General features: G+C 30.5%; 1 protein-coding gene across 6 annotated transcripts in view; it reads left to right on the top strand.

Annotated features, from left to right (window-relative positions):
* The window catches only part of LOC107451716 (histone-lysine N-methyltransferase SETDB1-B), a 97,675-nt gene that overhangs the window by 42,004 nt on the left and 37,378 nt on the right, over positions 1-18,293 (top strand). The window contains exon 1 of one of the 6 annotated variants that reach the window (XM_016067899.4): positions 4,337-4,471. The exons of the other annotated variants lie outside the window; for them this stretch is intronic. The gene's annotated coding sequence lies outside the window, so the exon portion shown is untranslated. Of the gene's footprint in view, positions 1-4,336; positions 4,472-18,293 lie in introns of those variants that run through there. 6 annotated transcript variants of the gene reach the window in all.

The raw sequence follows: 18,293 nt of genomic DNA, 5'->3' as shown, positions 1-18,293 counted from the left end.
AGTGTTTGGATTTCACGAATTTTAAAGTGGAATAAAATGATTCACATAAGTACGTTGTTCTGAATATTAAAATAATTCGACAAACAGCCTTTTTTAATTCAGGATACTTTGATTCTGGTACAAATTTCCAAAATTCAGTAATCGACGTCGACTTATATTTTCATTGTAGAGCTGGATCTTCTTGCATCTCTATTAGTTCTAATTCTCCAGATGCCTTTTGTGTCATAATTATATTGGAAATGGAAAACTCACCTTGAATTAAACAACTTTGCACTTAGTTTTTCATATTTCTTCTCAGTAATTTTAAAGACATTTTGAAACACATACGGACCGATAATAATTTTTTTAAATATAATAGTACAAAAATGAACTCTGGTACATTTATCGAGAGCCACAAATAATCCTTCAAAGAGCCACATGTGGCTCGTGAGCCGCAGGTTGGCCACCCCTGTCATAGAGTAAAGTTTTTTTACGTATTTATTTCTTATGTAATTCGTTCTGTAAAATTTGCGCTGAACAAATTGCATAAACAGCGTATGTTTTTCAACAAGTAAGTCTGAATAAGAAAGTTGAAAAATAATAAAATAAATAAAACTAAGATATAAACTTAGGTTTTATTGTGGAAAACAATTTTTTTAAGATTCGGTCATTTGAACTAAGTATTAAAAAAAAGGGAACAATTTGAAATAATTAATTCTGTAAAGTTATAAAAGTTCGTAATAAATTAATGTGGCATTTAAAATTATTTTTTAACAAGTCGCTTATTATAGACTTGGTTTTTAAAATTACATACAAAATTAGGGATTTCTTTGTTCAATTTCAAGTTAATTTTGAACGACAGTTTGATTTTATTATTTACATAACAGGAAATGTTTGTTCGTAATTAAGTATTTTTTTAAAAATCTACAACAATACCTGATAGCATAATCGCGTATATTGGGAAAATTTCTTATTATTACAATTTTCACTAATCCAATATAAATTAAGTAGTTTTTTCCCCACTGATTTTGAAAAAATTTCTAAATTTTTTAAATCTTTATTTATCAAAAATTTTAACCTGCCAAAATTTGAACTCCATTATATCACACAGTGACACATAGGCAAGCTATCGCTAACATCGAATTTTATCACAACCGAACCACTTAATTTTGAGTTTGAATACTATTCAAGATTTCACGATTAACTTGCTCTACTTGCCTTACTTTTTGTTGTCGTTTTGTTTCAGTTTTAATATATTAGTGGCCTCTTCATGTGTCTGATATATTTCTTTTTCATTTTATATACGTAAAAAAAAAAAAAAAAACTTTAATTTTCTAGTATCATTTTTATCACATATATATATAGTACTAAGCACATAGGGTAAATAAAAATTATATATTCTATGGCACTAAATTTGCCACGAGAGTTAAAAAAGTATACACGTTGGACTCAAGATTGATTTTTATTTTTGTTTAGATTCTATTCTAACTATTATTTATTTTAGGTTTAATTTAGTCATTTCAAGTATAAATATAAATTGTAGTTCTTACTTTATAGAATACAAATGAAAAAAAATTTCTTTCTCGAAACATATCAGATTTCAAAAATGCTTAAACACTTTCACGCTATGAGTTACCTAAACAATGGAGGTTTTGAGTTATTTACATACTGTGATCTGAATCTAAATTTTTGGTTATTCAATTATCGTAAAATTAATTTCTTTATTGTGTACATAGTTGCTTTTACTATTAATTACATTAATTTAAATCTTAGACTACTTGAGTGCGCAATTAAAAATTAAGAGAACCTAGTTATTTATGATATACAATTCGTAGCATGGGCGTGTCGTTGGTAAGTGACAATGGTTCGTCCCTTAGCACCCCCACTTCTACAATTAGAAATAAGTTCTCCCTCAATATTTCAGATCAATAATTAAAATTTTAATGAATCATCATAAATTTTAGTTCATCTAAGTTAAAACAAGAAGTAAAAATAATTAATCGATTTGTACATAATTAGCAAATATAAGATTTTTTTTTTTTGTATGTTTGAAATTTAGAGAACTATTGTAATTGTGTATTTTAATTTAATCCCTTTCAAAAATTGGACCCCTGTGACGCTTATGATTCATAGCCCAGCTTATTTGATTCCACATATGAAACTTGTATTGTAATGGTATATTTTATTTTTAGGATTTTTATATGTTAATCAATTTATGGAAAATACGGTATTTAAAAAAAAAAAAATTTGCTTGGAGCTTGTCGCTTGTCTGGCATCTGAGGGAGGAAAAAAAGGCGCAAAATGGAAAGGAAGAAAAAAAAAACGCGGCTAGTCAATGTCATGTAGACGTAAAGGCTTGCTTCTGAAAAGTGGGTGTAGCGCCATCTATGTGTTCTGAAATTTTAATCAATGAATCATTTTCTCCTTATAAGCAATAATATACTAATCAATCGGAGAAAGGATTGATTTTTATTACAGTTCTCGTTTAGACTTTTTCTTACACTGACTTGTTTTTACTGAATTGATTTTGTTATAATTTATGTTATTCTGTTTTTAATATCTTGATATGCTAATTACTAAACGTTATTTTAAAAAGGTTGCTTCCATTGCGAAATATATTTTGAATTTATCTCTTTAAATTCGGTATTGATACTTAGCGCTTCCTTTGATATTTATCCTGTATCTTTTTATTTATTTCACTTTTTATTAGATAATAACTCACTATAAATTATAATTAAATTTCTTTACCAAGAAATTTATTTTATAATTTTTTATTTTATTTATGAGAGGTGTTAAAATTACTATTAACTTACTTTTCTGTGTCAAAATTACTTTTTGGCAATGCAATATTTTATTTTAAGTTCTCAATTTTGGGATTTGCTTAAGTTCTTTAGCTAATTTAACAAATGTAAGAGAAATTACGTTGAAAAAATTATTTTCGTATGTATCTGTAGGACTTTGTAAGCCGATTAAATAGTTGCAAATTAAATAAATTAGTTGCAAATTAAATTAATTTGATTACAATTAAAGTTTATAGCTTCCACGAATGAAAGCATTTTTGTTGAAATTACATTATATGTAAGAAAATAAATATTACGCTCATTTTATTTTATTTCCTTTTTTTTTCATGGTTGTTTATTTGTAACTTAAGTCAAATTTTTACTTAGTTTTCGCTGATGATGATTTATTATAATGTGCACATGAAAACAACAACTAACAATTCGTTGATAGCAGCACATTTAAACGATTTTTGGGTTACTCTGATATCGTTAACATTCCGAGCATATAAACTGTGACACGGTGTATTATAGCTGTGTAAAACGTGTTTTTCCTCTTCGCCTTTTATGATTGTCCTAGGCTACTTTTAACATGTTTTATTTAAAATATTTTATTTATTACAATGTGAAATTTATCATCAATTGAATTCATTAAATTTATCATTATTACATTAATTATTAAGAAATATAGTTTACAAGAGAAATAATGTAATATATATGCATAATATTTTTAACTGAATTTATTTCGGATTTGACAAACGATCTCTTATGGCAGTCATAAATGTTGAAATAGATATGCGAATTGTTGGTGTGGTTAGGCTTAATGAAATAACTGTTTCTCTTGATGGCGTTGTCTTTATATTTGCGTTTTATTTTGCTTTGCGGGTGTGCCAAAAATGTTTCGACATACCTATATTTTGGTTGATTTGGTTTCTGGATTGTTTGTGGGTTAAATAAAATGTATTACAAGTTTTTTTTGGTTCGTTTGACAAACGTATTATGTTTATAACTTTTAATAACAGATTTTGATAAGAAAATCGATAACGGAGATAAGAATTTTTTTTCTTTCAGAATCAATATCCATTTGCTACTAGAAATTTTATGAAAATATTGTTATTTTTTCCACACTTCGTTATGATCGCAAATAAATCTAAGTATTTAACTTTAGGTATTATTTAATGTAGGATGATCGGTGAAAAATAGTGTGCAATTTTATTGTTTCTTCCGTATGTTTTAGACATTTTATCAAAATTCTTTTTCTTTTCAGCGGAAATTGTTTTGTATTATGTTGTTTTTTATTTGCTAATTATAAGTATTAAGAGTTATGCTTTCCTAACTTCTCTTGAAATAATAACAGTAAAAATTCGTTTTTCTTTACCGAATGAAACATTTTGTTCATTCAAGGTTTACAGGTTTCGGGTTGCGTCCAGGAACTGTTAGCTGAGGAATCGTCATCTCGACCGCGGAAGTTCTTCCTGGAGGGGAAAAAGATAAACTCGTTTTTCCCTTTTTATTGGTTGAGGGGAATCTTTTCCTGGACTACTCGGATCTTTCTCTTGCGCACGCGCGCATGACATCTTAATATGTGTAGAGGTAGATTATCACGTGACTCGTTTTCTTTTCCTAGTCGGCCGCTTGTAGCGTGTTCAGTAGGTTAGACGTGGTTTATTATTTTCGAATTTTTTACGTTTGTAATCTTTCAGAAGTCATTTATGGTAAGTTTATTGAAAATATATAATCGTTGTGTAATGTCCCTTGAAAATTATGCTTTTAGTTAACTTATTTTTTTGATTTTGTATCTTATCTTTGGTTTGGAATAAGAAATGCAATCCGCTAGACGTCGCATAGGAAAACAAAATGGCGTCTTTGTTAAAAAGGAGAACCTCTGAGATTACTTGTTGAAGAAGTCTTGTCATTTTTTGTGTACTAAATTTCAATGAAAATCCCTGGAGTCGATACTATAATTACAAATCATTATTAAATTTCATTTTTGGATTTTTTCCTAAAATATTAACAAAACTTTCTTGAAATAAATTTTAAGTTCGAATTTTTATTTTTTAAAAATTATTCAAAACTTCTGAAGTTTTAACTCTAAATCTTTTTTTAATCTTGAAAAATAAAACTTCGGTCTATAAAAACTGGTTAGGGAAAAAAAAAATTATGATTTAGCCTTGTTCTAACTATAAACCTTAGTTTTGATTCTGAGAAAAAATCATATCTACAATTGTGCCTAACAATTTTGAAAATTTGTTTTTTTCTGATAAATGTAGTGCATTTTAATTCTTCATCAAATGAAACACTAAGAACGGAAATTTTTGTCAAAATGGCGATTGCCCTAGTTGGCGTAGCATGGAACTTCACCGCAAAAGATCTGAAATCTAACATGTCGCATGCGGTATTTTAAATCTGATAATTCTTCTATTAAGGATTAATAAGCTCGCATGTAAAACAGGCTTCCTAAGCTCTGATATCAGGTATAAATGGTTTATTCATGTGTTACTCACGCCTGGTACTTAGTGTTGATCCCAATTGGTAAACGAATCGGATGTAGGAATAATGCCACCGGCGGGTTAACCGCGGATGGTTTTCGTGGTTTTCCTTTCTAGGAAACGCAAATGTGGGTTAATTAGCTTCGAAAACTAACTTCAGCAACTGTGTTTACCCGATGCTCGATTCAGGAGCCCCATAATCTTCTGAGTATGCTTCAAAATTATATGAGGATGTAAAGGAGATTATTTGTATGTTATATATCGATAATGATAAAATAAATATCTGATAGGCGACATAACAGTATACTTTTATGGTTGCTTCGTTCTTGGCGAAAAATTTTCATTCTGTGATTGCTTAGTTCTTAGTCATTAATTTTGTCGTTAGGCTTAACGTAATGGAATTCCAATGTATTTAAAAAGAATTTATTTTGAACTAAATTGTATGCTTTGGGGATTTGCTTCGAGTATTGAGGATCATAAACTCTTCATTAAGCACTTGTTTCATCCTAAAATTTTTTTTTCTTTTAAAATCAAGACAGTTACAACCTTTATTTTTAATTTTCTTGATCTCTAATTTCAGTCATATGGCATCCTAATGATCTCTCCTTGTTAGGTTTATATTCTCATTTTGTCTTATGTAGAATTCCGTTTAAATTTGCTTTTGGTGTTGCCGAGTTGATTGGTTTTGTTACTTTGAGCCGTTTGTGGTTTGCCCAGTATAGTCGCTTCCGGTCCTTCTTTAACTTAACTGTACATACAAAGTTAATTGATTGATGCACTTTATTTAAGCGTTTTTATTGGTAATAAATTCTTTATAATTAATAATGTCAAGTTGATTTATTCCATGGCATTTTTCATTTCCATTATCAGAAATATGTATTGAAAATAAAAATAACTTGATTTTAAAATTTATGCTCCTCCGTAACATTTTTAAAATTGGCGAATAGATTGCTGGTTTTTATCAATTATGATAACTCGCTATACTGTTATGTCACAAATCGGATGTAGGAATAATGCCGCCGTCGGGTTAACCGCGGATGGTTTTCGTGGTTTTCCTTTTTAGGAAACGCAAATGTGGGTTAATTAGCCTCGAAAACTAACTTCAGCAACTGTGTTTACCCGATGCTCGATTCAGGAGCCCCATAATCTTCTGAGTATGCTTCAAAATTATATGCATATGAAAATTAAAGATTTGGTAGATTCACTGTTCTGTCAAGGATTTTGATGTACTTAATTGGATCAACTGAGAACTGTATGATAAGCTAACATATCGAAATTTTTTTTTTCGGATATCAATATTTAAATTTATTCTTTATTTATAACCGTCGTGGAACAGCCGGCCCAATTTTGGGTTTACGACTACTAATGTTCAACTCCGTAGCCTTGTAATTTTGAACCCAATCCAGAAGACAAGGGAACTCCTGGATCTAGTATTGGGAGAAATTTGTCTTCGTGAAGGACTGCCTTGATGGAACTAACCACCCGCATTTACGTTACATGGAGGGGAATACTACGAGGACCTTCCACGGTTAGCTTGACGGCAAGGGGACTCTAACCCATGATCCGTCTGCCACTGAGGATATTTCCCATCAGCACTGAGGTCGGTGCATTGAAATGTTTAACGTTACTGTAATGTCTTGTCTACTGTCATATCAAAGCATACTCAATTGATGAATGAAGTGTGACTGAAAAATTTTCATTAGCCGGGTTTACTGGTTTATGTAGGTTATATCGTTTTTACTTGACCCTATTAACTACTGGTTCAACCTACGAAATGTTACTACTCTCTTCAGTGCTCTAAGTGACTTAGTTTACGCTATACATTAAACTATGCATGATTTAATTTCAAACTTAGAAAAAATTTTATATACTGTATGGAATTTTTTTTAGACATAATTTTGAAGTTGAAAAGAAAAAACAGGTAGCTAATTTTATTCTTTATGACGACGCGAGCTTAAAAGATATAAATCGTCTGTTAATTCACTACCCAATCGAGGTTGATGAAACAAGAAACTGATTTGTACCCTGTACCATTCATTATCCTTCGATAACATGGCCGATTGTTAAAATTACTCGTGCGCTACGGTTTATGGGGATCCTAGTTTATGGGGATTATTTTTCATGAAGTACAAGGAAAATGGGTGACGTCACAATTGTATTGTGAATTGCCGAAATTAGAGGTTACTGAATCTCTCTCTATACGTTGAATTTTGGGAACTTGTTTGGATTTTAATTTGCACATTGTCAAATTTGCAAATTAAATTAAGCAATTGTATATTTTGTTGAATGTGTGATATGGTGGAACTAGAAATCTTTTGTGATTTAAGCTGTAAAAAATTGGAATAATGGAAAATTGGAATACAAGGTACAAACGTGGAATTTTGGGAACTTGTTTGGATTTTAATTTGCACATTGTCAAATTTGCAAATTAAGTTTAAGCAATTTTATATTTTGCTGAAGAAATCTTTTGTGATTTAAGCTGTAAAAAAGGCATGTTTTTGATAAATTTACGGTAACATCAGAAAACTACAGAGATTTGTTTTTAACGAATAAATTGCGGTTCAGCTAAAATTTTCTCTGCTGTTGTTGCTTTTTTTGTAGTTTCTTCTATTTTGTCCAATTTCTTCCTCTGTCCTGGAAGAAATAGATTTTGTCCGGAAAAAATGCAAACTACGTGGAAGACTATATAGTTAATTTTTTTTCATGCGGGCATAAAATATGTATATATCAGGATTCGGGAAAATAGGAATTTCATTTGTTATAATGCTAGTTACCCTGTCTCAAAAATATGAGCTTGCGTCACCCTTATTTGTGTATACTTTGTTTACTAAACGAAAAAAAGTTACGAGTTGGCGTTACTGTAATTTTTACTTTGACCAGTATCTGTCACTGCATGATTCCTACCAGGGGATATGTCTTTATGTAAATATGAGTGTCAAAAAAAACATCGAAACTCCAATTCTTGTAGTCCTTTTTTTAAATTTTTTTTTTTAAGAAATCTATTTCTTAAGGTAAATTTGAGCTTTCATAAACTGATTTTCCTAGCGTTTAAGCTTTTTTTTTTAACTTGCTAGTGGAAACAAGGTATTGACATAGTTTGTTACATCGCTTGATCTCTTCTACATTTCATCACTCTTTTCCCTTTTAACTACATTGTCTTCGGGATTACGCTTTAATTTATCGCTGCATACTTGCTTCTAGTACATTTAACCAAGCAATCCTGACTTACTGTAATGATTGTTAATCTTGAAAATAGGCAAAATGAAGAGCAGTTAAAATGTTTGTTTCGTTTTCCACATTCATCACGCAATTTTAAGAAGTTTTTCCACTTGTAGTTATTTTTGGCATAGAATTATAAGCCCGCAGAACACTTAGTCAGCTAAATTGGCAGCTGCGTAAAATAGATAGTTGTTACTGTACTGATCAAAACTACCTACACCTAAGGAATATAAAAGTTACTATACTGTAAAAAAAGTATTTTTTCACTAAGTGAAAAGTTCTAATCAAAAAGTGCGTTTTAGTTTCTAATTTAGCGAGTAATAAGATTGAAATAGGTAGGAACTTGTTGGTATTAACTATTAATTATTCATATAGTTCAAAAGTTTTTTTGTTGTTGAATTTTTTTCATTGTAGGTTGTAGGTTTTAAAGATGAATGGTAAATAATTTCATACTGACGTAGAAAAAAAAAATCACATGTAATTAATTGAGTCAACAGTGAGAAGAAACATAAATTTTAATTTAAAGCTTGCATTCACCTAATTGGGTATCTCAATTTTTTTAAAAAAACTTATAATCTTGTTAATTACTTGTAATTTTTAACATATAACTACTCTTATAAGAAGTTTTATTTGCGTGCAAACGGGTATTAAGATGAAGTTTACAAATGCCTGTACTTTTCTACCAAGGCCTCTAACATATGGAAATTTGTTGAAAATCTGTTAAAAATTGGAGATTTGTAAGGATCATATTAAACAAACTTTCCGTTTTATATTATAACATCTGCTGTTAATTATAACCTACATATTGAATTAATAAACTTGTGCATGGAAGAAAAAGTTATACCGTTTTTATATTACATTACAAATTCTTCCTGTTTAGCCTATTACGATTTGGCTTTTTCAAAAGCGTTTTTCTTCTAAACCGGTTTACTCCAGAATATTTTAAGGAGGATCTTATTAAACGTTTCTTTTTTCCTTTTCCCTCATACTACTGAAGAAGCGTTATTCCTTCACAGTAGAAAGAATATCACATTTTTCTTCCTTATGAACTTACACATTCACAAAATACATCCCGCTTATACTTACTGAATTTTTGTTGTCAATGTTGTTCTTTTTTGCAGATCTCTTATGTTATTTTGAAGATTTTAATTAACCCTATTGAGATTAGCATGGTTTTGGGAAAGTGTACTATTACAAATGCCCTTTGAGGACCTGAAATGGTAAACTATTATAAATTAATTATAAAATGTGAAAAGTGAAATTTTCGAACACTTGTTGTCAATGCTGATTGCAAGTGATAATTGAAAACACAATCCAAAAAAGAAAAAAAAAGAAAAGTAAGATCATGCTTAAATTGTCTTGCTAAGCTTGGAAAAAGAATTAATTCGGAGTTGAAACACTTGTTAATTTTTTTTGTTAGCTTTTTGGAGAAATCCAGATCACACGAACTCTTTTCCTGACTACGTCATTGCTTGCTGACTTTCTAGTTTCAACGCTGAATAACAGGGATTATTTTTCAAAGCTTCTGATCTATTGCTAAAATCAACATAGCTTCTGATCTATTGCTAAAATCAATGTATGTATCTGAAGGTTAAGTATATTTCTGAATCTTCTAGAATTAATACCTTCTGTGGAAAAAGCAGTTAATGAAATCCCTTAAAAATTAGAGTAAAACATTCCAACTTGAGAAGGAAACAAAATGCACTCAAAGAACAGGTTTAAAATTTGATACTATTTACTTCATATTTACAATGCGGAAGGAAATAGGTTAACGTCAGTATTGCACAAGCAATCATAAGTCAAAAGACGATGTCTCTAAATTAGCAGAAAAAGCTTTAGAAGGAATTCTATCCAAAAATTATACTTCACATCAACTTGTTATTTACTGCAATTTTTTCAATCAAAATTCTGTTTTATTGAAAAAGTATGTCTTCATTTATCATGCTCAATGAACAAGTTTCCAAAGCTGTTAAACTTAAGTAATACGGAATTCAGGAAGATCATGGATACACACACGTGTGACCTATGTCGTAAGCACCAGCTGATCGTTTTTAAGCAAAATGACGTGTTAAAGTTGAGCTAAGTTTTTCCACATAAGTTAGAATGTTTAATTAACGTGAGGTTAATTAAAGGAAACGCCGTATCGCACATCGGATTTATTTAAATATAATTCTTTCTCGTCTACGTCTTTTACTTAACTCAGATTTATTATTAATTTATTAATATTTTATTGTAACCGTGATATTTTTTTGTTTTGTGTAACTGGCAACTTCGATGCATAATTAGTTTATGTTCTACGTGGTTTCGTGCCTGTCTTTGTGCTCAGTAAGAAATATATTGTGAAAGAATTGAAATATTTGTGAAAGAATCTTTGTGTAAGAATATAGAATGAATCACATAAGAGAATTGATACTTGACGGATTTTGCCTGCTCAAAATTGAATGGAACAAGTTAAAGGAAACAAATGCCACGTTTCAACAATCCATCAGACTCGAGATACCCATACTACGCCACTTGTAGGTATCCCATTCTAATGATGATATCTGAAAGAAAAAGAAATGGAGCAGACAATTTTGTCAAAACGATAATGTAGTATGGAATTATATTTCTCTCTTAGACCAAACGATTTGCGGCTCATTAAAGGAGATATTAAAAGAGAAAATTTCCTTTCCATTTAAAATAAACTTGATTAATTTCTGCTATTCGCGATCGCAACGAACTATAGGGGGCGTTGTTGTATGAGACTAATACCTGCGATTTCTATATGAACAGTCATTCAGTTACTCTAGAGACGTCGTTAATGTAGCACGTAGCATTGCAACGTTCCTTCTTTATTGTGGCTAATTAAATTTAAAAAAGAAAAATGCTTGATATTCTTTCTTATGCAAACGAAAACAAAATGGTATCTCTTTTTATTAGAGAAAGAATATCCAAAACACATCGGAAAAATATTTGTACATTAACAGAAAAAAATATGTATATTCTAATAAGAGTTAAAACCTAATGCCCGAGAAATAGTTTTACTAAATTTAATGATATAACATGAAAGGCCCATTTAAACTTTACATTCTATAGTTTTAAGAATCATATTACTTCAAAAATTAAAATGAACAAAAAGTATACATAAGCCTCATAATTTTATGAAATTTAATTTTGTAAACAAAGTTTTCTGACAACAATTTTTTTCAAAAAATTTCAAGTTTCAATAAAAATCATTATTTAGAAACTAAGAAACGTAAAATAAAGAATGCTGACGAAACAAAAATAAAAAAACAATTCTTTTTTGTCGCCATTTTTAGTGCTACGAAAATTCGTCTTTGGGATTTGCCAAAAACAAAACAAGATGCAATTTTATTTTTTCAGGAGGGAAATATTTTAGCGAAAAAACGAAAATGTACCAATTCCCACAACATGAAACTTTATCTTGGTAAACGTACGTTTTGGAAATGTTATTTCATTTGGAATCTTATTTATCAGAGTTCATATGGCGATAGGATTGTTTTGAATCTATGCTAAACTCTATATCGGCTCATTTTCCACCGAAATCCGATTGACTATTTTGATTTTAAATAAAGTGTTTTATTTTATGAATTGTCGCAAAAATTTTAAGTGTAGATTAGCGGCACTTAAAAACCGCCAAATCTGTAGCGGCGGTGGCGTTAATACGTAAGTACCGAATTTTTATTCCATACTTTTCTGAATCATATTACTTCAAGCATTGGAATATACAAGAAGTATACATAAACACATAATGTTATACCATTTAATTTTTCAAAAAAAGTATTTCGAGAACAATTTTTATCAAAAAATTATAAACTAAAAAACGGAAAATAAAGAATTCTTAGGATAAAAAACGATTTTAAGAATTCTTTACATTGAAATAAAAACTTTCATATTGTTTCTTTTTTTATTATTCTTATAGTTCTTAATCAGACGTAAAAAACCATTCTGTAGAGAACCATCATCAAATGAAAAAAAAATATTTACAAGCATATTTTTATTGTAAAAATCATTGCACTTACCTGATTTATAATTCCCGGAGAATTCCAAATGAAATGTTCTTCGGTTGAAAATTTTATTTTCAAATAATATATGCATAGATCATCCCTTCATTACTTTTAGATAACATACCACACATCAAAATTTTATAAATGTAAGATCTCGATATGAATTTGAATATGTAACTTAAAAACAGAATAGCTGAATTCTAGTTGAAATTATTCCTTCAAAACAAAAAACTAATTACCAAGAAAACGATACAAATTTATTAATAATCAGCACAAATGAATCTATTTCAAGTAGTTTGGATGATTCTTTATTGCTGTTTTCCGAATTATATGGATACAGAAATATATACTATTCTATAACGAAGAAGAATATGCTATAACTATCACAATTCTGTATGTTCTGAATTCATATTTATTCACTGGAATGACGAAAGCAATGTTGACTTCACTTTAATTCGTAATGAATTGAAGACAGAAGAAATGCATTTTACCTTAATACACACATCTGTAACAGTATCCGAAATCGGAAGTCATCAGTTGCAAGTTTGTTGATAATAGAAATTAAAAATAATTGAGGAATTTTTCTTCAAATGTTAGGCGTGTTCTGTTCCTGAAAGATTTACTAATATTCTGGAGATTTTTTTCAAGTTCTTCGGCCTTTTCCTTAGGGAAATTTTGTATCTTATTTGCTGCTAAAAAATGGCGTCTGATTCTGTCAATGATTTCGATGGAACTAAATGAAAACGTGATAAATTAATGTCTGATATTTACAGGCTCCCGCTAGACGGCGTACTCGAGCGTTGCGATCGCGAATTGATAATAAAATATAGTTTTTTTTTTTTTATCAAAGGAAAGTATTTCTAAATTATATAATCGTAAATTTGAAAATGATTTAAATATTTATCCTTGCTTGTGCGAGACTTACGCATATTATTATATTGAAAGCGATAGAATAGAAGCTTATTTTTGTTATTCATTCTCGTAATTTCAAATACTTTTTACTAATTAAAATGTTTTAAGTATTCAAGTTGTATCTTCTACTAAATATATGATGTCGTTACGCTATATTACAGTTTCATAACTAATAAGTAAACCGTTAAGCAGCTGTGCTAAAATTATTGTGATGAACGTCAGTTCTTCGTGAGCAGCATTCATTATAACAAAATGCTGAGCTTATTAAAATACATTTTGATTATATGGTGTTTCTATATTTCAAATATATGGAATTTTACCAAATATATAAATAAAAAAAAATTATGATTATCAATTTCAAGCTTTCAGTTATTGAAAAAAAAAAGTATCGCATTTCTAGTCTTTGCAAAATGGAAAATAGCGAATGCAAATGGGATTATCTTCCAAATCTTAGTATGTTTAAGATCAGTTCAACGAATACTGACTAATTTTATGCTTCGCAAAAGAAAAATAACATATCTTTTATACAAATGAAAAGATATACAAATATAGTGTCGTGGATATCTTTGGCAAATTTCAATTTATACAGGTGAAACTTGATAACCTTGGATAAACTTCGGTAACCACTTATTGGTACATATAGAAAGATTAGTATTTTTTAATCAAAAATCACTCGGTATCATCGTTCTATTGTATGTATTATGAAAAGTGGTTCCGGGAAAGAAAAAAAAAAGCTTTCGCTTAGAGTTTTAACCCATAAAAAAAGATAAATCGCTATATGCGGAATCGGAAAGAACTTCAACTTATCAAATAACGAGACAACCGTGATTTCAACATATTTGCAAGTGCAACTATCATTTCTTGAAGAAATAACGTCAGTTTATCCCTTAATCGCCCGGTATTAAATTACCTTGTCAACGAGTAAAAATATTTTAACTAGTTACAATACTAATTTTATAATTAAATAACTTGTGCGTTTTACAACAATTAAAGTATTAAAAATGACCACCATGCATAAAATAGCCGCATTGGAATGCAACCAGTAACTAAAAGTGCCATGCCGCAACGGTCTATCAAAGTTTCATGATTAATTAAATTAGTTCGCTAGGACAATTTTCGTGTTGCTTGTAGAAAGGGTTATAGTCTTGTTTTGAAGTTCTATCTGCTCGTAAACGTTTATTAAATAGCAACTCTATATTATCCCTTTTATAATTTTTTAGTATTTTCAACAATCGATACTGTTACAAATATTGTTTACTAATATTTATATTGACCTAAATATAGTTTTCTACGACAAGAGCTCCCTTCGCTATTAAGTCTGAGACCGTCTGCTGCCATGGAAATAAGAACAGCGAATTTCAGGCAGGGTAGCTTCTCTTCGCTCTCGAGAGCCTACATAATAGACCGGAGGAAAATATCACATTTCTCTCGCCAACTCGAGCCAAAACCTGTCCTAAATAACAAAAAACCCAAACCCCTACTTAAAATAGTTGTACCTCGTTACCATAGTCACCGCCACGGGTCCAAACGAATGGCTAGGGAAGTTCTTACTTTAGACAAACTATAAATATCACTGCCTTCCTAGAATCTTGTTAGTTCTCATGGATAATGATCGATTCAAACCTTGCACCGACACCTATAATCACCTATGCAACTACTTAGTCGATATTTCATTCAAAAACGCGACGCCAGTTTATAATTTCTCACTTTCATTCCTCAACTCTCATCTTTCTATCTCGATCAATTTTGCAAGTAAGTCTCTTTCACATTTTTAAATTGATTCAATATCATTTTTGACTAGTTATAAAACAGAGTATTGAAGGAAATTTAACTTAAATGAAAATTATGTAGCGTGGTATAAGTCCCAAACTAAAAATTTTATGAAAAATTAGAAAATATCATTGAATATAAAAAAAAAAAAAAAAAGAATGTGTCGAAGTGAAAAATTGACATTATTTAATGAAACAAAAAAGTTTCGCACAGTTTTGTTAATTTTTTAATGATTTGGTAAATAAAGGGTCAAAGTACTAAAGTTTTTGTTACCAAAGCAGGGTCATCCGTATCTACGGACGAAATTAATAAAAGAGAATCTTAATAGAATTTACGGTATGAAGAGGATATTGCTGAGTTGATAAAGGGCAGAGAAAATGTGATATAAAAATTAGAGCTAATGAAATCAATGGACTTAAAAATGCTAATGATTAAAATGCAATGTAAGGACCAATTCTAAAGTAGAAAGGTCTTTTTCTGGATAATCTCCTTGAATCATATAATCAGGAAATTAAAAGATGTGTAATTGCCATTCATACTAATCTAATCCTGAGTCTTAAAGCATAGGAAAATCTTTCTTTAAAGCCCCCCCCCCCATAGAATTATATCGTCATTAAAACAAACATCTGAAAGCAAAATAAATCCATGGAATTCCATTCTTTTTTAAAACGGAATAGATTGCGGTGAGGTCAAAGTTCCTCAGCCTCACCTTTTCAATGATCTTATCAGAAACAGCATCGTTGATTGGATTTAGGAGGGTGGCTGGATTTTCTGCCTTTTAGACCAGAGTGTATTGCAATGCCAAATTTTGTTTTTTGTTGCAAATAATCTCGATTTTGAGCTGCATCTCATGCTGTGTAGTCGAAATCGAGTCTTAATTTTCCTGTGTTCAAGCTGTGGGACAAACTAAAATTACTCAATTCTCTCTCTAAAACAAAATTTCGTTTATTTTTTCCTCTTAATTTGCTTATTTCTTCACGGGATTAGCTCCTCTTCCCATCTTCCACATAAGTGAAAAGCCCCGATGATATTAGTGCTTTGTTAGAACATCTATTGATAGATCTATTGATAGATCAATTCCACATTTCTTATTACGGGAGATCGTTCAATTATTAAGAGTTTCTTAGTGGAATTTGAACAGTTCATCACACCAGTTGCTTCTTCACTTTTAATCATTTGATTTAATAAGATGTAATATATGCAGTTCTCAATTCATCAAGTTTTTATCCGAAGGACAGTAAAAATTGATTTTGTTTTACTAGTTGACAATACATACTATACCTAGAAATGCATATTATTAACTAGATTTGTAGTCGTCATTGACGGAGTTCCTCGATTCATTTCTCTTTTAATCTACGTATTTGTCGAAATCATCGTAGCCAAAAAGAGTGCTTAAATAAAGCTCTTTCTCCTGTGAGGAAGAAAATCACAGTCCCTATTCAAGGATGGAAAGGAGTTTCTTCTGATTTCAAACTAGATTGAGGGAAATTTAAATTAGACCAAGCATCGGCAATCTTTTACACATGGAAAGGAGGGGGGTCATTCTGTATAAATGAAACATAGGATGCCGACCGCACTTATTTCCTATTCACAACTTTTGCTAAAAGGGGTGAAAATTGAATTTTAGTTTTCATTTAAAACTGAATTCTTAGCATATAAGAACTAAATAAAATATTTATAATCAAAATCTTATTCAATAAACTATCAATGTGCTACCAAACTACCAACACATTTAATGTGATGCCTGCTGTTATAGTCTGGAAGCTAACTTTTCTTTGTCTACTTTCATAGCAGTCCTCGAGGTCGTTAAAAGGTGCTTATCTGCGAGCCTAATAGTATATTTATAATAGTTCATTTTGCAACTAACCTCTTAGAAAATGTTTGTTCCCTAGAAGTGTAAGTTCCTCCAAAAACAAAGAACATGCCATCTGCAAATCATTTTATGTTTAAAAATTATTCGGAAAAAATACTTGAATAAAATGCTTTTAAATCTATGCTATTACGAACTTTTTTAGATAGTCATTTCATATTTTGGAAAGATGTTGTTGATATCTATTTGAAATGGATTCTGAAACATCCTTATTTCCATGGCATATGTGTTAAATTCTTGAAAGAACCTTTCGAATTCCTCTATTAAAATATACACTGAGTGGCCAAAATATTATGACCACCCCTTCAGTCGTCTGCTTCCATACCCTATACGGCGCAATGTGCGTCGAACAGTACGTTCAGAGACGTTCACAGTTGCTCCTTGATTTAGATCACTTGCAATTTGTCGCACTGTTACTCTCCTGTTGCGCTGCACAACTCTGGCCAGCCTTCTCTCTGATCGAGCATTCAGTACCCTGTGACGACCACAAGTCTGACGCTGAGATCCGGTTTTTTGCTTGATTGTCCATTCTTTGTACACATTAACAACTGCTGCTCTAGAACACTTCACAAGTGCAGCCGTTTTGCTGATGCTCGTTCCGACACATCTCGCACCCACAATCATTCCCCGATGAAATTCAGTTAAATCATTTTTCTTTCAACACAGTATAACTGATGTCCAGCATTCTCGTATTATGGTTATCTTGCCCTCTAGCGGCAACGCTGTGACGCAATAACTCATTTGCATAAAACTCTGAGGTGGTCATAATAATTTGGCCACTCAAGTGTACAGTTTATTTGTGCTTCGTGTATAAACTGATGCAACACGGGAATTGAATAAATTCTAACCTAGCTTGAAAAAACTTCAAGTCTGTAACCACATCGCTAATAAGTTTGCTTTATCTAGTTGTGCGGGAGAAATCATAAAAACAGGTGGGATTGCTTTTTCTTAACAGAGCTGAAGGCCATTTTTATTGTCCACGTCAGAGGAAGAAAAAAAAAGAAGGGGGTGGGGGTAATGATATTTGTAAGAATGAAATTTTTCTGAAAACCTATATTTCAGATTTTTTTAAAATTATTAATTTTAAAAAATTATTAATTAATAAAATATTTCAAACCTTATAATTTGAAGAAATCTACAAATTGCTGCTTACTTTAAAGGGCATAGTGGGCCACGTAAAATTACTAAACGGCCAGCGGGCCACTTCTTTCCGACCCCTAAATTAGATTGTAACTTACCGCCTGCAGCATGCACATTTCTTAATTCTAAC

This window comes from Parasteatoda tepidariorum, chromosome 10, assembly GCF_982258835.1.
Source record: "Parasteatoda tepidariorum strain Cologne lab strain chromosome 10, Ptep-v5.0, whole genome shotgun sequence".
Taxonomy (NCBI): domain Eukaryota; kingdom Metazoa; phylum Arthropoda; class Arachnida; order Araneae; family Theridiidae; genus Parasteatoda; species Parasteatoda tepidariorum.
The sequence above is the reverse complement of the archived record's forward strand: the minus strand, read 5'-3'. Positions and strand labels throughout refer to the sequence as shown.